Genomic DNA, 23,277 nt, shown 5'->3' with positions numbered 1-23,277 from the left:
CCGCAACGCTGATTCATCTTAATCAATTATAATCTTTTGGATCGAGTTTTTCCGCAGTAATGAGCGAAAAACTTATGCAGTCGCAAGAGGTCGCCACTCGGGGGCACCGCTGCGTGTAGAGAGATTTGCGCCACAGGCGTTGCACAGATAAGAGACAACCAGACTCAACCACTCCTCCTAAAAGACCCATCCGCCAGCCAAGCGCAATTGCAATGCCAAACGAGATGATTGCATGCCGGACACAATGCGCTTCACAGCACTGAGGCAAAAGCACAAGACGGCTTAGACCCAAATAACTCGGATCTATTGCAAAGAATGGGTATAATAAAAGCATGATACGATCTATCGACCAGCCGGTTTCAAGGTATTACCAAGCATTTGCGTAAGTTAATTGATATACAAATTAGAAAAACAAATTAGATATAGGCATTATCGTACTTTACAGAGATTAAAAGATACTCAATAACTTCTTCCGGTCAAAAAACTAGCAAGGAAAGCCACAAAAAAGGTATTTGTCCAGATAAGTATTTACAAGATTATGTCGATCTTTGCTCTGGGATATTAGTGAAAATATTACTGCCACCTTAGTGGACTGGAAATGTTGATTTGTAAAGCTGATTTTTTCGCTATATGCTAATATAACCCTTAACGCTGAAGGGTGGATCTGCAATGCCAATATCTGAATGTTTACCCAAGCATTATAGGATTACTTTAAATACGATCAGACCTTAAGCAAAGAACTTTCAATCAACACTTTCCCACACATATGCGACACAAATACGACCTATTTATTAGATTTTACAAAATATGTGAAATTCATATCGAAGATTGGCTCAAATAGACATATATATATATGTATGTTTATATTCAATTGCATATTGCGATATTCCAACCTGGAATTACAAGATACACGATAACATCCACATTAATTACACAACAATTGTTTGCACCCCATTCGATCAGAAGGTGGAGGGGAAGTGATTAGAGCTGTCAAAGCTCACACTGCTTTCGACATGCCCAATTTTCAATTAGAATTTGTGGTTGTTACATGCGCCGCAATTGTTTAATTTACAAATCATGTGAACCAATTAAACACAGGCAAAGCGAAAGCAATAAAAACAACAACAACAACAACAGCCACGAACAAGGCTTAAATAGACTTTACTTGTTAACAATTATTAGGCCGAGACCGAGGCGAGCAACGAGCAATCAAAACCAAATCAAATGATAAATGACAACACCAAAACACAACTAGCCTATGGATTGTACAATGGAGGAGCAGGTCGAAACCGAGACGATGTCGATCCATTAAGCCCCATAGCACCAGCCACTTGACGGATGAGTTTGAACTCACATGTCTGACCCAGAGCGGGACGATGCCCAAGGCAGGCAGAGGGAGAGCGAGCGACACCGAGAAAGGGAAAGAGAGTAGTGAGTGAGTTATAGTGAGGAAGAGGGGGCGCCGTCATGTATCATAAGGCAAATGAAACTCACACCATGGGCAGCCGCATCTACAAATAGGGCCCAGACGCAGGCACAGGCATCATAGATCGAGCCCCAGCTCCATTGCCGGCTCCATCTCCATTTCTGGAGCTGGGCAAACGGCCAAGTTACACATTATTTGATAAATGGCACACAACCTTTTCGAGGTTGATTATTGTGTTTTGTCTCACTGTGTTATGCTTTTTTTTTTTTTATTTTTTATTGTGGGACTTCTATTTTTTTTTTTTTCGATTTTATTTTTTCTGTGTGCTGATTGCCCCGCGGGGCCACAGACAAAGATCGACCACAAATTTAGCTACAATTTCAAACAGTTTTCGATTTGAGCATTTTTTTTTACCATAACGGGGCCTTCGTTACAAAATTGGCGAATTGAATTAATCGTTTCCATTTTGTTTATTTGTTGGTAATTAAACACCTCTGCTTTGATTTCTTGTCTGCGGTGCGAGCAAAACAAATGAATCATTTACATTTTTATTTATTTTTTTTTTTTTGTTTTTGGTGTTTTTTTTTTGGTTTCTTAATGTTGAATCGTTGTAAGCCATAAATTTCGGTTACGCTATGTAGCGTTATGTGGGGCCATGGGAATTTTTGATTTTTTGTACGTTTTTCCTTTGAGAAATGTACGCATAGCAAATGGCGCCTGTTGAGAAATTATTAGCGCAGAATTATGGCGAAATCGAATCAGCTAATGAAGTTTCTGTACAACATTTACGAGCTCAAAGAGAGCACTTTGACTATTGTAGGGTGTTTGCGTGGACACAAAAAATAGGATTAACACAAATGACCTTTCCATTTTATAAATCTTAGTTGAGCTAGAAGTCCAGAGCCATCTAAGCTCAGATTTATAAAATGTATTTATTTTATATGCACTTTTTTACCATCTATCTACAAAGATCATTTATGAAGCTATACAGTGTCTTTTAAAAATAAAGATGGCTTTGTTTAAGTGTAAAGAACGAACTCTTGTGAAGACAAATTCAAATATATGCTATAGAATGTGGTTGGTAAACCAAAGAAAATATTCAATTAAATAGAAATTTATTTATTAAAATAATTTCCTTTTTAATTTAATAATTTAATTTGTTTAAATTTTGTATATGATGGAAATTATTAAAAAAAATTTCTTCCATTTGACCGCCCAAATTAAATGTATTTTTGTCTATAAGCCTTAAAGTCTTCAAGCTTCGGATTAACCGAAGAGTTGCGTTTACTCTTGAAACGAACCAAGTAAGGGTATCTGTTCGTCTGTGTGTACGTAAAGCTACGATCAGTATCTTCGCTGTTGATTCAGCCTTGTTTCGACGCAAATCCGCACAAAACTTGCTATTTCAAATTTCAATTTATAGGAAAATGTTAGCAGCAGGTGTTCGTTCAACACAAAAGTTGGAGTTGCCGCCAGTTGCCGGTTGCCGCCGATGCAGCTCATCAGCTTTGGCTGATCATCAACAGCTCAGTGGAGTGTGTTGGAGTGGAGTTGTGCGGTGCTGCTTGATTGTGGTGCTTCCAAAATAAAGCAATTTAATGTACGCCATTGGTGGTGCGGTGCGGTTGTATGTTGGCCCCATTTGGTTCATGTGGTAAGTATTTTTGGGAAAGTTTTTGGCGTTTGAAAAATTCTCCAATGTCAAAATGCAAAAACAGAAGAAGAAGAAAAAAAAACAAATTTGCATTTGGCCAAGCCAAGGCAATGGCAATAGCAATAGCAAAGGCAAAGGCAAGGCAATAGGCTAGGATGGTTAGGCAGAGCCTCTCTGGCGGCTTGGTGAGAGCCCTCAGGCATTCAATTACAATCGATTCTGGTGTGAAAAAGTTCAATTTCTTTTTAGCCAACTGCGACGACGCCGATGACTGCGACCCGTTCGCAGGCTAGTAATGAGGAAATGGCAAAACGCAGTCGCAGTTACAGACCGCAGGACGGACAGACGGACGGACGGACGGCAGCAGTGGCCATATGGAAAATGCAACTCATGCACTTCCTAGATTGAACAACTGGTTGGCTATGCTGACTGGGCTGACTTGACTTGTCTTGACTTGGCTGGGGCTGTGTGTGCAATATCTACATATGTGATTGCCATATTGTGTAGATAATTGTGAGCGACCCCCCTATGCCGCTATCCGCCTGTGCTCAGTGAAGTGCTTAATGCTTTGTGACTATTCATGGGCACTCAAAGCAGCAGCAGCAGCAGCATTCGCATTGCAGCCAACAGAAGCAGCTTCACTTGGCCACATATGCAAATCACACACAGGTGAAGTTCGACAGGCTGGCCAGAAAAGTGCAGCACTCCAAATGGGCAAACACACATGCATAGGCGAGGGGCGGCAACAGGTAGGGTGGAGCAACAGCAACTGGGCACTCAAGCATTGACAGTTGAGTGGTCAACGTTTTTAGCTGCACCACCAGCTTCATCCACAGCAACAGCAGCAGCAGCAGCGTCAACAACAATAATTACCCACTTGCCTGCACTTGATATTAAAATCAGACAAAGGCGAAAAAAGAAGAAAAATTCAGTCAGCGGGGGGATCAGGCAGAAAGACAGACATACCGACAGACATCAGGCGGCTAAAAGATGCTTCAGTCGTCACACGGGTCAAAGCGAGCAAAAACCCAACAAAAACGTGCAAAACAATGTGCAAAATTATCAAAAATCGTTCATCAAATTACCAAAAAGAGCGCAACGGGCCACTTAACGACTCTATTACGAAATGGCAAAAAGAAAAAAAGATCGACAGAAGAAGAAAAAAAATAATAATAGAGGCATCGCCATCGCAAACGTTGCTGGCAAACGGGCGTTTGCGAACAAAAATTGCAAAAGCGTCAACACAAAAATTATTTTAAATTAGAACTCGAAACTACTCACGTTTTGCAATTTTCGCTTTTTGTGTGGAATGCCAATTGAAGTGTTAGGAAAATAAACAAAAACAAAAACTGAAGCATCATCCACAACATTGTGAGCACCAGCAGCAGCAGCAGCAGCAGCAGTGGGGGGTGGGCAAGCAACAGCCAACGGTAGCACTAAAATAACAACAACAATAACACGACTTCGATGAAGACTTGGCCTGGCAAAACTCCTCTAGTCAACTCTGTCGGTATCTCTTTCGCTCTCTCTCTATCTCCTTTCATATATCTGTTCCACTCACTCGTGCTGTGGGCTGGCCTGGCCTGGCAATCAACGCAAATAGCTCAAACGCCTCAAGTGTTTGCTGAAGATGTCACCCACACTTCAGGCTCAGCCAGCAGCAGGCAGCCTTAGTCAAGTTCGTTGCCTGAGTCTTTTGTTTAGACAACGTCAGTCAAGCAGCACAAGTTCCTCCAATCTCAGTTTGGCTTTTGCAATTTGGCACAGCAACAAAAACAAAAACAACAACAACACAAATATTGGCAATATTTCGATGCGACTGCTGCAACTGCTGCCGCTGGTACTTCTGCTGCTGCCTGGCAAAATATCGCTTACAGTTAAATGGAAATTGATGCACTTAGCTGACTCACTCAGCACTTCTGTTTGGGCTATAGGGGCCATAAGGTACTTATATATTGGCATAGGAACAAGTACAACTCGCTTTTCTATACGTTCCCAGCAACGTGACTTTGAATAAATTAAAGTGCATATCATATGCATGCGCCTGTGCCAGAAATAGAGCGAACGTTTCTTCTATAGGAAGCAGCTGCTGCTGCTGCTGCTGCTGCTCCAAGTAGCCACTGGTAGTTAATATATATACATATATATATTGGAAAGGGATCATTGCCAACGAATAGACACAATAGCCAAAGGTCAGAGCATCAACTCAGCTGACGCAAACAAACAAACGGCAAATCAAGAACTCTCGAAAGTAAACGGAACTCACAAAAATGAAGCTTTAAAACTTGAACATTATCTACAGAATTTAAGAGTTCGAAACCCGCAATTAACGTATAAACCGATAGATATAGAATTAAAACTGAAAAGCTGATAAATACAGAATTTTTAAGATATTTTAGATTTCGTAAGTCATAAGTCGATTGAAGCATTAATGGAATTAGCCTTATTTTTTTAATAAATATACATAATTTACACCCATTTCAGCAAACGCTCTCTCTTATAGGCAGGACATCATAACAAATATAACAGAGAGGGAAACGTTAATTATTAAAATTTATTTTTACTATCATAAATAGTTTTATTATAACTAAATTGTCAATAATACTTCGTTACCAACAGTAAATAGCAAATTCGCTTTAAACGTATTTTCGAAGTTTGCCATTTCTATAAAATTTCGGGCAAAAAATGTCGGAGCTAAATATTAAGCCTAAATATGTAATAAATGCTATCCAACGATAAAAGCTGTTAAGATGATTTATGTGCAGAGTAACCGAAAACCCTGGCCGAAACTAATCACAACTTATGACTGTCGATAACAATCAACAGCCATAACTCATTTATTTATAACTGGAGCCAACACATAAGTACTCTAAATATGCAGCGCATAAATGTCACAAGTAAAGGCTGTTAAAGTTTTAGGCAGCTAAAGTCAAACGGCTGCGTAAATATTTTGCTTAATTATCATTTTAATAAATTGCAATTAATTAAATTTAATTAACAGCAGACACGAGTGCAATCCAATTGGCAGCCAGCAACGGGATTAGCAACAGGTCTCCAAGTCTCATTTTTATTATCAACAGCTGACAAAATCATGTCCCATGTGCCATAAGCTACACAACTTTATGCGCTCCAGCAGCACCTCAGCCACGACACAACAAATTTGCGGCAAGCTACCAGAACCAGATGAGATGGTACCTATGGTACCTATGATGTGCCTATCAATTGTGTGTGTGTGTGTGACTTACACCAAGTGATTCGTTTTAATGGCATACACTTAGGAAAAACGTCAATATAAATTCGATCGACTCAGTTTTCTTGGGTACAAAAGCAAGTTCATGACAAAAGCTTAAATTATTTTGTTGTAAATTTATTTCAAGCATTAATAAATCTCTAAAGTTGAGTATAAGGAGAATATAATTATAAAGGACTATATAAAAATGAATAAGTTTCTTAAATTAAATGGGTAACTCTTCAGAATTAATGCTATATTCGAAAAGAATAAGACGAATGTAGAAAATGCTTTAATTGTTAAACTATTGCAAGAAATTTTCAATATTTCTCTAAGTTAAAGCATTTAAATTATTTCAACGTATTGTTTATGTTTTTATCTTTGTTACTTCTAATCAAAGAATTACTACAAAACTTTACTACAAATAATTTTATTTCTCGAAAAAACATTTTGATATCATTCAAAACATGTCTATATTTCAAATATCTAAAAAGAAATCATTTAAGTGTAGTTTTTTGATTTCTTCAAAATGTATTCAAGTGGACAACTAACAAATTTTAACGCACTTTAATTGCTCTTGCGAGAAGGCTTGGCGGGGGTTCAAAAGATAGATATTTTAAAGAAAACATTAGAGAGTGAGACTTGTTCTTTGAAGTCATGTTTTGGCCTAGGCTTTAAGGCTAAGACTCAGCTGCAACAAGTCAACATTCAACTGTAAATTGCCGTTTGCTCAAATATGCGAAATTAACAAGACACAATTACAAGACAGAAAACGCAGACAAACACGCCTAGACATCAACTACTGCTGCCTCCTCCTTCGGTCCACTGCTGCAACTGCAACTGCTCCTCCTCTTTCTCCTCCTACTCCTCCTCGTGCGCCGCCAGCTGGCTGCTGCTCCTCTGTTGTGTTATCGTTTAGTCTATGGTTTTATTTTTATTGCGCCAAGATGCGCCACACCACACAGCCATGTCCAGTGTGCAGTTCCCAGCTATAGAGCTTCAACTGCAACCGTGGCTGAAATTTGCGAGATTTTTATCAGCCGCCGCGGCAGGAGGAGCAACTGCGGCAGGAGGCGTCAGGCAGGCAGCCAGGCAGCTGAGTCAAAGATTGGGTTAGGTGAAAACGCAACACGCGCATGCAAAATGGAATTTATTGTATAATTAGGATTTGTCTTATAGGTAATAAGACGCATTAAACACAGCCGCACCAGAAATGTGCGTGGAAAGCGACATTTTCAATTGAAAATTTGTTGTCCACAGCTTTCTATTGAGTATTAGGGGAGCGCCCCTTCATATTTTCTAGACCTATGCGAGTTGTTTTCCGATGTACGTAATGTAAGCTCATTACTGCATACGAGCTGTTGTGTTGTGTTGTTCTTCTTCTGTTCGGCCGTGTTGTCGCCGGGGTGTCGAAATGTACAGCCAATTACATGCGACAACAAAAACAACAAGAAGCACAACAACAGTTGTTGTCTGTGGCCCGCAGCTAAAAAGGAATTCAAGGCGATGCTTGTGTTACCTAAAGCATCGAATTTCATGAGTTTTGTCCGGCACAGGAGTCGCTGCTGCCAGGTTGCGACCTCTTAAAGAGCTTTTCCATTCGCCCCATAGAACAATCATTGTGCGTGTAATTATATGGGCATGCCGTGCAAGAAGGATGTGTTTGGAAAATGGGGTCGGTCTCTGGCTAATGAACATGCAAACGAACTATGCAGCTTAAGTGAGCAAGTGGAGGATAAATTAAATGTTGAGATATTTGTATAGACTGTGCAAGGGAATTGACACAGGTAAGTGAGAACTGACCCTGATATGATATGCCATTGACCTTTACACGACTTTCTGATCTTTTTTCTATCACCGTCCCCAGCACTCGTCCGCCTTTCCACGCCATTGTAATTCTCCCTCCCAAGCCTTGCCATTACTTGCTCTCTCTGTGTCTTTCTCTTTTGCTCCCTAACGAATCCTTTCTATATGATTGTCATTTAAAATGACTTTAACTTTCTGGCTTCCTCACTCATTAACTCGGGCTATTTTAATAGATACTTGTTTCTACAGATGTGCTTCGATTTACTATCGAATGCTTATAATTGATATATCATCGCTAGTTTATTCAATTCTATATGCTAACAACAAGAGTTGTACGGTGTATCGAATGTTATACAAGGGCATTCACATGCCCACTTCCGCACTTTTCGACATTTGCCCTCTTGCCTCTCACTTTACTGGCAATGCAATCGATAATCAAAGCGAAATCTCAACGATGTGTGCAAAATGCAAATGCTGAACACGCTATGAACTATGATCATTGCAGAAGATCACACAGCATCTGTAGGTGGGTAATCGTTGTTGTTGTTGTTGTTTTGTTTTCTTTTATATTTTTTGGCCACGCTAATTTTGTTGACCTGCTGATTGCGCATGGAAATTGAAAATTATGAAATTATATTTTCTGCACCTACATAAAGCGCAACACATGCGAATGCATCAATAACAACAGCAACAACAACAACAATAAAAACAACAATAGCAACAAATGCATCATGTCAATCGTGATTTTGTTTGCTGGAACTTTAACATTTCATCGACGTGCCGATGTGATCCCATGTGATGATGATGATGATGACGACGGTGATGTGTTGATCAAACTTTTGTTGGAGTCACAGTTGGAGTCGCGACTCGGAGTCGGGGCTAGGCCAGGCCAACACAGGCCAGGGCACGAATGCTGCACACGCTCCACGGCTCATCAGGCCACACGTCATGCATGCCCATATACAAATTCGTTGCGCCTGATTACAAGATCAGAAAGAGAGAGGGAGAGAGAGAGAGAGAGAGAGAGAGAGAGAGAGAGAGAGAGAGAGAGAGAAAGAGAGAAGGCCGTGTGACTTCCAAAGATGACGATGACCCAAACGTTCAAAATTTGTAGCAATGACCCACGATGATCATCATGGTGATCATCGCAATGATGATAATGATGATCGAAAACCTATTCGCACGGCCTAAGCTCATTGCAACGTTGCCAATGGCTTGAAATCAATTGCCAGAGCATAGCACACAAAACCAGAAAGAACAATTTATTGTCAAAAACGACAATTTGATACCCTTGCAGCTAAATGATAGATAAACGAAATCTACTTATTATCATTATTATTTTGCATAGAAACCAAACAATTTTCTGTTAATTCAAAAACTAATCATTGGATTGACTTACTTTGAATAAAATATCATAATCTAAGCTGGGTCTAGAAATGCGTTACATATTTTATATAATAGTTCAAATACTCTTCTGTAAGAGCATACATTAAGCTTCTCTCGGCGCTATTGGCTGTTTATGCTAGCCGCGAGGCAACGAGGATGCCAATGATGTTGCCATTGAGGATGACTTCGTTCCAAACGAGCAGCAAGTGCAAGTCGCAAAGTTCGCGGGAACATTTTGGTGTGTGACGGCTTGATCTTTAGCCATATTAAATTAGCCAAAGGCTAGCAGACTGGCTGGCCTATGATTGATCTGCGTCTCGTCTCGGACGATTATACAGTCAGTCAAGTGAGTTGGTCAGGTCGGGTCGAAGTTGCCGATCCGATCGGATTGCATCGGATCGGGTCGCGTCGCATTGCATGCATAATTTGATGTGTGTCGAAGTTGCTCCAAGAAGTGCATGTAAAAATTTACAATACGTAAATCTTTGATTTTTTCTTTTTATTGAGTTATTGCCGGCAATTGAAAGCAACTACTCAGGGCTAGGGCAGCTGGGCAGCTGGTGTGCACGTTCCGGCTTAAGGTTAAGTACGATGTGAATTACTTGATACAAGCTATGCAGTTGTTTTTAGGTTAGAAACAAGATGTCAAAGTTGACGTTTTAGGTTGTGTTTTGTAGTTAAGCACTTATTAACCTTTTGCACTAAAAGCCTTCAAATTTCTCCAATCTCAACAAAAATTCAAGAAACTGTACCAATTCAATATCTATACCGTAACCATAAATAGATGACCTACTCCAAAGTGTCTTAGTATTAATCAACGCTCATCTTTCATAATTTGAGCACAACGAAAGCGATTATATACAGCAGATTGCATAGATATATGACCAATTTCGATGGTTTTTAGATTAACGGGCAGCTTTCTGATATTTCTATAAGTCGTTTACAGAAAAATAGAAAAATAAAATAGTTGCCTTTGGGCAACATATAAACAATATAGCTATTGATTGCAACTAATTGTTGTAGAAAACGTAAAGAAATTTATCAAACGCCTATAAAAACTATAACACCAGCAGTATACCCTTTCTGCCCTTGCCCCCTCACCCTCCCCTTCATCCAACTCCACGCTTACACACATTTTCCCACTGTAAAAACGCTTTGAGGGCTTCAGTAATCATTCAAAAGCTTGAAATAAGACCCCGAATTTTGGCTGGGCCACTCGTAAAATCGTTTATAAATTATGAAAATATATGTACATAATGCATATAAGCATGAGTTCAAAGCGCGCCGTTTACAAAAACGAAATATGAAAAGCGCTTTTTATGTTGTTGATTATTAATTTATTAACTTAAAAAATATATATATATACAACAACTACAACAACAACAAAAAAGTCATAAAAATTCAGATTTCTATGTCGCTGCCGTTTTCGTTTCGTTTCGTTTCTTTTGGATATCCATTTGTTGGTCACAATAATTAAATTTAGATTAAGTTTAGAAACGAACTGGCAACGTCTTCCACAGTAGTTTAATGTATGCAAATTACACGCTGAGCCCCGACCCCCAAGGCCCCCTCACCAACGACCACTAACCCCAAGTGGATCTTCTGTCGACATTGAGCCAAAGCCCTTTAAACGTGACGAATCGATTCCCAACTAGACATTGAACATACAAATTTTCGTTTGATTTTTTTTCCTCTCGAATATTTTTTGGTTCTCTAATTTGTAACACATCTCTCATAACGTTTCTTGGGGAGGGGGTTTTCATTTTTTTTCTCCAACTCATATTTTGTTTATGGCCGAACAACGCCCATTTTCTCAACTTTTTGACTTTAATCGTCGTCTGAGGTTTCGAGTCGTTTGTAAAATTTGTTGAATTTTTTTTTCTCGAACGCTTTCCATTTTAACTAGCTGTAAGAGTCGAAACGCAGCCAATCTATCGCCTCGCAGCTCACGTGGGCGTTGCTAATTAGTGTTGGAAAATGCGCTCGATTTGATTTGTGGAAATTTATGTTTGAACATTACCTCTCCGGCACCAGGCTACAACAAAGTGTTTTAGGCCTTGTTTACGATGTGTGAACTTTGGGGCTGAACGCATTTTAAATGAGCTTATAGAGCTCGAAACTGCGCATAGCAGTCGGAGTAGGTGGAGGCGGAGGCATAATTAAGTGAACTAAAAAAGTGTTCAACCATTTAGGCATAACTGTGGGAAACTGTGACTTTTATCTGTATTCAATTGCTAATAAGGATAACATTTAAAGAAATGTAAAATACCTCAAGCAAGTCATGTATTCAAATATGAATTAAATCAAGTACATAGAAGTATATATACACACATGCAGTAAAAGAAATTGAACAAGATAGATCCGGGTCAAATCCCCATATAATAAGATTTACTAATCGTAAAAACGAAATACAATTAATAATAATATATATACTATGTGAATTATTCCGAGTATGACTGTATGATCTAATCAGTTTAATGAATATGTGTCTTTTAATAGATCTGACAGAGTCCCAAATTTGATGTGACACACCCGACAGCCTTATGTATATATGCAATATACTCATATGCCTTGTTTTTGCCCCCTTGCACCTTTCAACATTCAAAATTCAATTTTAGGTATAACAACAAATTTTAACGCTCCTGATTCCTTACGTTTAATAAAATATCATTAAGTACGGAACACAACTCCTTGGCAAACTTTAGTAAGCGTAAATTAAGATAAATATTTGACTAAACATCTCAATACAGCCTGAAAAGGTCAGCTCACTGCTGTTGGGCGTTTGCTAACTGTCATTTAAGCTTTTCACATATTTTATTTTACTAGACTGGGAACAATCAATTTACATTTTCATATGGCCTGAACCCAGTTTGACATATGAAGTTATGTTAACACAAAAAAGGCTCTACATTGCAAAGCAAAACTTTCTTAGTTTGAAAGAAGATACGTTCAAAATATGATTGTTATCAAGTTAAATGGCTTATTGTTGCCTTATTGACAATTTATCCTTTGGTAATTTGTATTTCTTAGCTTTTAGGTTGAAAGGCAGAACGTAGTCGGGTAGTAAACATTTGCCAACTAACCTGACGTTACGGCTTGGCAGCAATTTAAGACATTTGACCGAGACTTTGAAATTAACAGACAGAAAATTTCAGCGCCTGGTTGTGCGCAGTATGCAATCCCAGTGCAAGCAATTCCCAATTCCCCGCCCCAGCCCACTCTCCGTTACACCCCCATAGCAAAGCGCCCTGGCACGGTAGTTGTAATTAAAAACGCGCAAGTCGTAAAAAACAGAAATCAGTTGAGAACAGGTCGGTCTCCATGTCTCTGCCGTGCTCTCTCTCTCTCTCTCTCTCTCTCTCTCTCTCTCTCTCTCTCTCTCTCTCTCTCTCTCCTATCTCTATGATGAACGGGGCGTAACGCGCTGAGTAAAATTAATTTTCCATATGCGAAGAAGAGGCAAATGCGATTTGCTGATTTTTAGATTTTCGTCCGACTGACTGAAGACTGACGACTGACGACCGTCGGCTGACAGCCTTCAATCTCACGAAAAATGTGCTAATTGCAATAGAAAGACAATTTCTATCGTAAACATTTTTCAAACTAATGAAGCAAAAATGTATAAATGCGAAACAAAAAAAAAACCAAACGAAAAGCAACTAGCAACAACAACAACAACTTAGTTAGTCGAAATGGCGAAGCGACTGACTAAAAATTAGTTGTTTAAAATGAATTGCACTAATATCGAATTTCACACCGTTGCGCTAATGGCCAACAACAGCAACAACTACATATACTAAAGCAGTAGAGTACTAACAACAACAACAACAACAACAACTGCTGCAGCTGTCAGACGGCAACAACAAAAGCAGCAAAAATAAAATGCAATCAACATGTGTTGATTTTTTTTTTGTTTCGTTTTTTTTTTGCTTCTTTTTTTTTTAGCTAATGTGCAAAGCGCTGATTGGACGAAACCTGACCGCAAAATGGAAATTATGATGCGGCCCCGTTTGAGTAAAGAGCACAGCACAAGCACAACAGAGACAACAACAAAGGCAACGGCAACGGCAACTCGACAGCGACAACAACGACAACAAAAACAGCAACTTGTCGACAACAACCCATAAGCGGGTTTCACTTTTTTTTTGTTTTTGGGGCGAGGAGTTTCAGTTTGAGTTTGCGAATTCTTAAGGGGCCCCAGATACGAGCAGCCAAGCAGCCAGCCAATAACAAACTATAACTAACAGCGTTACCTGATATCAAGCTGCAAGTTTATTGGTCAATCAACAACGGCCAACAGCGACAACTCAGTTGAGCCAGTTGAGTAGAGGACACGATCAGTCCACTCAGATAGACGGGCGGACGATCAGACGGACAACCATAGAGAGATCGTTTCATATTTATGCCTGTGCATAACAAGTTGCCGTTCGGGGCGTGCATATTAGAAAACGCAGATATCAGATACATGTGGTATAGTAGAAACTAGACAAGCTCACCTGTAGCTTATCTGTAGCTGAAACCTTGCTGCTCCGATAAATCATGAAATCTTTGCGAAAGAAATGAAACAATCTTCAAAATCATTTCAAATTTAAGTCAATCGTTTCTTAACACTACTCTAAATACTCTTCGGGTGCTTTCGAACACTATGGCAGAAGAATTAAAACAACCTAACAAAGTAAAGGGTCGAACCAACTCCTTGCCTTTAGGTTCGGAACGTGAACCTGGTTTTTGAGCTTTCCATACAATTTTTAACATTTTAATGAAACATTTCATTTCAAATACAAGTCTTGCATGTCATACATATGTTTACATAGAAATTGCGGAGTAAACTTGATCTCTCTTGATTTTGATTAGATTTAAATTGGCATCTCCCAAATATACTTAGATAAATCCATTATTTGGAGACCAAGTTGTTTTTGTTTTGGTGATAGGTCTCCCTTACAATTTTCGGGTCGGTGGCTTTTTTATGGAAACTGTTTCAGTTCTTAGCAAAAATAGATTGAAAGATTCGAGATCAAATCATTCATCATTCAACATTCAATTCTGATGCGCATCCTTTTATTTTCGAAAACAAATTATTCTGAAAGTCAAAATGGATTGCAAAACAATTGTAACATAATAATTCGCTAAATTTGTGCTTTAATTATATTTTTTGCTAGAATATACAAAAATACGATAAAATGGTCGTTTAAACTACCAACCTAAACATTGTAAAAATTCATTGAAACCTTTAAAAAATTATGCAAAATACAATCTAGCAATATTTTTTAATACTTGAAAAATATTAACGAACTATCTAATTAGCCAGTTAGAATAACACAGGCTACTATGGCTAATCAGATCCTTATTAAAAAACTCGAAACAAATCTACTGCATTCAATCTTTAATGTTATTCGTTGGTCAGCATTAGGCATGTTTCACTGTATGCAAACAACGCTGTCACCTGTTGGAGTAGCGCAATTCAAGATTTACTAAGGCTATTAAATGCCAACAGGCAAGTGGCAACTGGCAACTTGCAATTGGCAAACTCTGCGATTGATTCGCATGCATTACCAACTCAGCTTTTGCCTAATGATGGAATTATAAGCAACAAAGACGCAGACCTTAAGTTTTGAGATGTGTTTTGTGGCCATGGCGACTCAAACATGTTGTTCTCGTTATTGTTGTTGCCGTTGTTGCTGCTGTCGATGTTACCGCCCAAAAAGCCGCACGATTGCTTTAATTTATGTAGCTGATCATACGCGAAACATACAAACAAATCAATCGATAGGCGATAGGAACGTTCGTAGCATTTAATTGGCGACAACTGCTGTGGTAGGTGGAGTCTACCGATGCAGATGCATATTGGAAGTAAAATCTCAGAAGAGCTGAATTGGAGTACAAATATTTGTAACCAAGTTTTGACAAAATATTGGAAGGAATTATATTTTTCCGATCAATGAAATTTAACTTAAAGTTAGATAATTAATCAATCTAATAAAATATGTTCAAAAGCTTTTATGTTTCAATTTCGATCAATTGATATTTTCTAAAAATATGTATACAGATAGAATTGCGACTGCAGGCTCCGCGCCGCACCCAAAACTGACCCAGAGCCGAGCCGAAGAGAGTCCACAGATAGAAGAAGAAACTTTCCATTCCGACTGAAAAATGTTATCAAATCACAGCGCACAAACGAGCGACCACAAAACTAAGCAAAGCCAATTTTAGCTCATATTAACCCGCAGCACAAAGGCCAAACTGGCAAACTGGCTAAGAGGCGAACCAGGCAAACCGGGCAACCGGGCAACCAGGCAACCGGGCAACGGGCCATGGTGCATGGCGTAAAGGGGGCCATGCTACGGCCTCTGGCCACAGACGGCATTCGGCGGGACTTGGAGCCCATTTCAACTTTCTCACGCACTTCAAATTTCAATTGGCAATAAATGTAATGCAAAGCAACACTTTAAATCATTGCGAGTTGGCCAACAACGCCAACACCAATAAGCCATTGCCAACAACAGCAACAACAGCAACCACAGAGGATGAGGCCAGGCCCGGCACCAGCCACAGATTGTGGCACAGGTTGAGCCTGAGGTTCACTCTGTGGCTGACTGTGACTGTGGCAGGCAGACACAACAGAAAAAAATGCTGCCGCCCACAGCTGCTTGCGTGGGTCGTCCACGGACACAATGAGTCCACATACTCTCCTCCTAATCTAAGCCCGACGACCGGTAATTAAATGTTTCGTCTAATTGCCATTTCTCCATGCAGCATATGCACCAAAATTTGCCAGTCATAAAAGATAAGCAAAAAAAAAGCTATACAGCTAATTGTTTGTAAAGTCAATCGACTGGACGCTAATGCATTCATAAATCGCACTCAACAACTTCGATGGTCGCATTTAAAAACTTTAGGCCTTTATGCTCGTAATGCCAGACAAGCATCCAAATACATTATATTATATCTTAAGCGCACCTACTTATATTTTATTGCAGGTCACAATTTTTATTCTAGCCAACAAAACTGCAAGCGAAACAGCTGCTATGCAGCACCGAGCATTAAATACCCTTCCAGACTTGACTCCTGATTTGTTGCTTTACTCAATTTTTACTCAAAATACCTTAAAATCAAAGGATTGAAGGAAAATGAACTAAATAATAAAAAAAAGTATACAAAGTAGTCGAATCTACACAAAAATTTCATGCAAATTTATGGTAAATAAGATTACATTTTTGCAACCTAGCTTCTAATGCATGTAGAACTTATATATTTGAGATTTCGATAAAAGTTTAACGAAACAGAAGAAATCATCAGGGCAAGGGACTAGATACATAGACAGACTAGAGACTGACATAGGCACGAACAGAGTTTTAATATACACTAAGTGAGGGTATCTACATATTGCCATTAAGAAAGCACTTAATAGACGTTTATGTTGATTCGCTTGAAGAGCGAAATTTAAATGCGAGCTCTAAAAAATCGTTTGCCACATTTAATATGCCCAGATCGAAAATTAATGGACTCTGTGGTAAACATATCGCACAGATAGCAAGTGTTATATATAAAGCTGAGCATAACACGTGAGCATAAACTTAAATGGACATTAAGCACAGAATTAAATGAATCATAAGTTGGGACTCATCCCTTTTGTTTTTTTGATTTGCATTTTACTAAGGTAAAGTCATAAGAAATTGGTAAAGTTGCCCCTTACTAGAAGAAACATCACAAATGTGAATAGGCATGGAGTGATTTATATTGTACCAAGGAAACAATATACAAATTATTAGACCTAAATCCACAGCTTCATTTTATACTGACCCAACAACTATGCGAGTTGCAATTGCCTCAAAATTATTACTTTATGGGCAACGGGAAGGGGCTGCACGCGGACAAGGGGAAGCAAAGGTCACGTCTGAGTTGCTCGCGAACTTGAACTAATTTACATAAAGATAGGCAGACAAGAGTTCCATTGGATGTGCGGTCTGTCTCATGAGCTTCGCCAGACTCGACGACGCGTCTGGGACAAATGACTGACAGTCGTTGGCCTGTGGCTGTTGCCACAGCAACCAAGCACAGCAGCTACTTCAGTAGCTGAAGCCGACAGGATGATGGCAAAAAGAGTTTCCAGCCTCGAGTTTTGAGAGCAAAACCAAAAACAAAAGACGCACAGGCCCTGGCAATGGCTCCCCAGACCCAGACCCAGTCACAGTACCATTCCCAGACCCTTACCCTTACCCTGTCCCTGTCCCTATCTCTGTCTCTGTCCTCGACCCTGCACTTCCACCAAATGGTAAATGCGCGTTAAATGATGCTTTCGTTGCGCATGCGCTCGAGTGGCAAGCGAATGTTGCCTCCATTTCAGCATGGGAGCGACAGAGCGAGACAGAGAAAGCCCAAACGCCGACGACATTGCGCTCGTAAAAATCACGAATTGATGGAGTGTTCAAAGAGCGATCAGCAAATCATTTTCAGGCCGCGCAAAATTGCCGAAACATATGCAGATGAGTAGCGTGGTGAACGTGAAGTTTGCTTCCTGAGCAGCCAACCAGCCAACCAGTCAGACAGTCAGCCCAGTAGTTGTAGCAGTAAACTCTATAAGTTCGCCTCTGAGTTCCCAGTGGAGGCCCTCAGGTGCACTTGGTGTTTGTTAAGCTGCTGCGCTGACTGCCAGCCTTCCACTCACAGGCAAAAGCAAAGCAGCAAAAGGCGCAACGAAATATAACCAAAACCTTAAATACACTAACTGAATCAAGGTAAGAAAACTTGAAAGATTTGAGGACTAGAGCATCTGTTTTTCTTGTTTAGTCTGAGATTGTTTAAGATTAGAATTCATATTTTATATTTACAAATACTTTTTTATATTTAAAATTATTTATGAAACGAGCCTTTACCTGAAAGACCAGTCGATCATATACCTGAACCATTTACTTTCCGATATATCGTATAAAATCGAGCAATGATTTGGAAGCAACTGCCGAAAACTGTCAAGCCTAAATGGAATAGTATATTTTGTATTTCCCAAAAGGGAATTTAGGCATAGAGCTTCTCACAAAAAGCATACAAAACTTTCCAAGTCAATCCCTTAAAATACCAATTGTTAGCTACACACATAAATTTGAATTTCTTTGATTCATAAAATATTAATATCAAGAGGGTATGTGATCTGCTTTATTGTTTAAGTTAATGAGCGTAATTAGACTCCTAACTCTCGCTTTTAAACTTGTATTTAGTTGTCAAGTGTTTTAGCTAAGTTGATGTACCTGCTCTGATTGTAGGGCAACAAAAAAATCAATTCACACTCGATGCCTGCCCTGACGTTCTTCTAAGCTTTTGTTATTTACTTTTGGGCTGCTGCCGCCGCTCTCTCGAGTGCCATGGCAATGGAATGCCGAATGCCACTTGTCTGTCTTTGCCAGCCAGCCTACCAGATGCCTGCTGCCAGTTGCCTGTTGCCCGTTGCCAGTTGCCTCCACAGATCCCTAGATGCAGTGACTGAACTAGGCTCGGTTCGGTACGGTTTGCTGCTGAATTTATGTAGGGTTAGAGGGCGCAATGCTCGATGAGCCGTTGAGTTGAGCTGAGTTGAGTTTTGTAGAGTTGAGTTGAGTCTGGCTGAAGTGCTTGCTTGTGGTAGAGAGCAGTTGTAAGCGTGGCATAGCGAAATGATTTACATTCGCAGCCAACATAAATTTCACATTGCAGCCGTGTAACGACTTTGTGTCTGGGCAACTCTCTTAGCAGCGATCTTGCTTGTAATTAATTCTGTAATTTTATGCATATTTTTAAGAGTACACAATTTGCCGCTGTTATCGATATGGCCGATGATAATCGGCAAGACCAGTAGCCCAACACACACACACAAGCACACACAAACACACACCAACACACACACACACACACTCTAATAATAAACTTGGATCAATTCATTTGCCACAATTTTCCGGGGCTGCACAAAACGGTGGCATGTTGCTTAGCGGCCACAACATGCGCTGACCCTTTATGCCAGTTTGCCAAATACCCCCCACAGCCCGTCGCGCTGACCAATTGCCATTGTCGTTTGTTCATGTCGTCTTAGACTTTGGTCTTCTGGCTCGAAAAATATCGATTACATGTGAGACGCTGCCTGCTGCCTGCTGCTTTCTGCTTGCTGCTGGTGCTTGGCTCTCAGCCTGGAAATTCAATTCCAATGAAAACAGTTAAATTCCGGTAAAAAGGTCTGCAGCATGCGAACGTCGAACGTTCCACCCAAAGTGGGTTTCTGCTGCTGCTGCAGTGGCCATGGTGGTCCCAACGATTATCATGAATTGATCTGTAAGATGTCAAAGCGCAGACGCAGCAGCCAAAGTAAAATGTGGCGAAAAGAATGGCCAATGTGGAGGTCTCACACACATGACCAGCCCCAGCCCCAGCCGCAGTCCCAGCCTCATCCTCAGCCACTTTGTCTGTAGCTGCTGCTTCTGCTCGTTCCCATGTTAGCTAAAGCCAATGCCAAAGCCAAAGCCGTTGCCAAAGTTGAAGGCAAAGCCAAAGCCCAGTCTAAGCCCAGTTCAGCTAGCCAGCTAGAACACAATGTTGTTGTTAGAATTGCGCGCAGATAACAGCAAAATGTTGGCAGCACTGTTGACATTATGAATGACAGCGGTTATTTATTATGTCTTGAATTCTTGGTGAGGGAGAGAGCTGCAGCTAAACCTGGGAATCGTTTCAAGCTGGAGTCAGAATGCACATTGGACATTATGGAAGCAGCAAGTATCGTCCAGGTGTACGTCAAAATCCATGACAAAGCTTATAAATTATATCGAATATTTTTATGTGTCATCAAATCATATTTTAATGCAATATTTGTGTATACAGGCAAACGGTTAGTAATTTAAAAGATAGATAGACAGATAAATAGACTAATCAATTTTATATAATTCTTCCACAGACCATGGATTAATTCTTTACTATTTACTGAAGAAATTGCTTATCACTATCTACGTCAATTCAGCTAAATTGTATAGAACATTATATATATATCATTTATTTATTTATCGCTTAGCCTTAGTTGTCATATTGCGTAACGCTGGCTCATACTTAATTTATTTAAACCTATTCAATTCAGAAGTTCCAATCTTTCAGGTTCACGCAACAAAACCAACAACAGGGACTTCCTTAACTTCATCAAATGTTATAGATCGTGTATTATGCAAGATACTTTGCCTGTAATTCAAACCATGACATAGAATATTACTCAATTGATTGATGAACAATAATGCTCAAGGAAAAGTGAAACAAATACAAATTTAACTGATAATTCGACGCGTGTAAACTAAAAGTTTCCAAAGGCCACAGTCAAATTAAACGCTTCATTTGCTCCAGCTGAAAATTGCGTAACGAATGCCAAATGCACAGAAAACCACAAAAGCAGCACCACCTCCTCCAACTCCAGCTCCAGCTCTAACCACCGTTAAGTGGCAGGCTCGACTTCATTAGATTGTAATAAACGCGCGCTGGTTACAGCCCAACAACAGCAAAGGCAACAAAAATATACAAAAAAAAAACTGACAGCAACATAAAAACTTAAGAAAAATCTAAGCTCAGCTTATAAATGCAATTTCGTTCGCACAATCTTCAATGGACTTCATTAAAATATTCGAAACACAAGCAGTTTAAGCCCCAAGACACCCTCTTAAAAAAAAAAAAACGAAAAACTTGTCAGACGCACTATAAACGCGACGTTGCCGAACCGCCCGATTGCAACTTGAACTCAGAGTGAACGCTAGGATGGTAGCAGAGAGCAAGACACAGAGACAGAGTACGAGAGAGAGAGAGGGAGACAGCGAGAGATCGGACAGACTCTGGCGAGTCGAGAGTTCAGAGGTCTAATTGAAAATGCGCAAACTTTAAGAAATATTGAGAGAGTTGCAAATGTATGTATATCCATTACCATTAGAACTCAATTTGCTCGCATGGCGCACGCATTCACAAAGACGCCCACAAGCAGTTCCGAATACCCTTACCCCCAGCCGCCCTTCCGATTCACACTTAGCTACTCTGTGCAATGCGCTGCCTTGCGAAATTTATAACACGGCGGGCAAATTGGGGCCAACTTGTGACAATTTACGATATTAATACTAAATATTTGTGCCCCGTCGTGATTTACGGTTTGTGGCACAAGAAAAAATGCGAAGAAAAGAAACAATAAAAGTAAAAAAGTGCCCAACTAGCAGATTCCACGTATCCAGCGCCGAGCTACTTGCACAAATGCACAAATTTGTAGGGAATACTGCTTAACCTTTTTAAATTTGAATTTGTTCAACAATTTCGGGGGGATGAGGTAAGTATAAGGTATTAGACTGTTGATTTGACGAGAGTCGGCAATTCAAATTCTCTTTATCTCCAATTTATAATCTAAAAGTATTGTTCCACAATCGATATTCGTCGATGTTATGCCAAGATAGAGAACTATCGTAAACCAAGGTTTAATTCATTCCATGTATGATATATATATTTAAAAATTTAATTCTCTAGGCTTCGAGATCGACTCGTTTATGCAGACGAACCGATTGACTCACCACATTAAGCCATTTTATCGGATTGTCCAACTGCCTGTTTCATTTGCACGCAACCATAATACCCCACCGTAGCGATTATCAATGGATATAGGGTATTATAATCGGGATTATTTTGAGCTTTATGCGTTTTTATTGTTTGCTTGCCATAATTTCAGCGCTTAAGCGTTCCCAGACATTTGCCAGCCAGAAACTGCGCATAAAGTGGAGCAGGCCATAAAATTTTATGATAATTGCAACCTGGCGAGCGACTGACAAATGAAGTGATTTTAAATTTTTCATTTACCGATTGCAATCCGCACATGCATATGTATGTATATATATATATATATATATAGTTTCTTTATTTATGGTTTTTATTTATTTCGCCCAGATTTAATTATAGACGTTGCCAAATCTTGAGTGGGGCAAGCGAAATGTTGTTGCCGCGCCCCGTTAACAAAATTTAAATAAAATGATTTTATTTTTTTTTTTATATTTCCGATAATATACGAAAGAAATCATCGTAAAAATTTCACCCAGCCACGCGTAGAAATTTCGATGCGCGGCAATTAAGCGATCAGAGCTCAAATCTGATCACTGGGAACCAAAATAACCCGAAAAACCCATAAGATGAGGCGTACGCAATGGAAACCCTTTTAGGTCAATGAATTTGTTATCATCAAACTGTAACCGAAACGAACGTCATGCACATTTGCATGGCGGAGCGTGGAACGCAAATTACAAATTCAAAATTTACGAGACCAAAAACAACTAACAACAACTTTAATAAGCAACACAAGCAGCTAAGACAAAAAATACTTAAACAAAATAAAAAAATAAAAAAAAAACAACCACATTGACGTGCCTGACATAGAAATCTGCACCGTTGGCTATTAGCAATTAACTGGGGCTATTATGAGTCGTAGCCGACAAAAATATTTGACGTGCTACAAGCAGAAGAAGATCGAAACGAATCGATCGCTGCCAACGATCAAAGGCGGAGTTTGCCACACAACGGGGTGGGCAGGTGGGCTAAGGTAAAGCTGAATCTTGGGGGCAGTGCGCATAAAAAGCCAAATGCCATAATAGCCAAATTAATCAGTCACAGGTAACAACCCAGCAACCAGTAACAACAACAACAACAACAACCAGTCCCAGAAACGTCCCGTTGTCTGCGCTGATGACTTAACAAAAATGTCAAAATTGAAAAAATTGCGAGAATCAAATAAACGAATATTATATGCCCTGTAAAGCAATC

At 39.7% G+C, this 23,277-nt stretch overlaps 1 long non-coding RNA gene across 2 annotated transcripts; it reads left to right on the top strand.

Annotated features, from left to right (window-relative positions):
- The first annotated feature begins 20,540 nt into the window (after window positions 1–20,540).
- LOC115770152 lies at window positions 20,541–22,853 on the top strand. Of its 2 annotated transcripts, XR_004018818.1 has the most exons (5): window positions 20,541–21,395; window positions 21,470–21,802; window positions 21,997–22,132; window positions 22,196–22,347; window positions 22,411–22,853. It is a non-coding gene; the product is annotated as an uncharacterized LOC115770152 (long non-coding RNA). The 2 variants fall into 2 exon arrangements; XR_004018817.1 differs by having other exon boundaries at window positions 20,541–21,802.
- The last annotated feature ends 424 nt before the right edge of the window (window positions 22,854–23,277 follow it).

This window comes from Drosophila novamexicana, unplaced genomic scaffold (genome assembly GCF_003285875.2).
Source record: "Drosophila novamexicana strain 15010-1031.04,08,12 unplaced genomic scaffold, DnovRS2.1 tig00004555-arrow-pilon, whole genome shotgun sequence".
NCBI classification, from domain to species: Eukaryota; Metazoa; Arthropoda; class Insecta; order Diptera; family Drosophilidae; genus Drosophila; species Drosophila novamexicana.
Note: the sequence above shows the minus strand (reverse complement) of the source record. Positions and strands in the feature narration are given on the sequence as shown.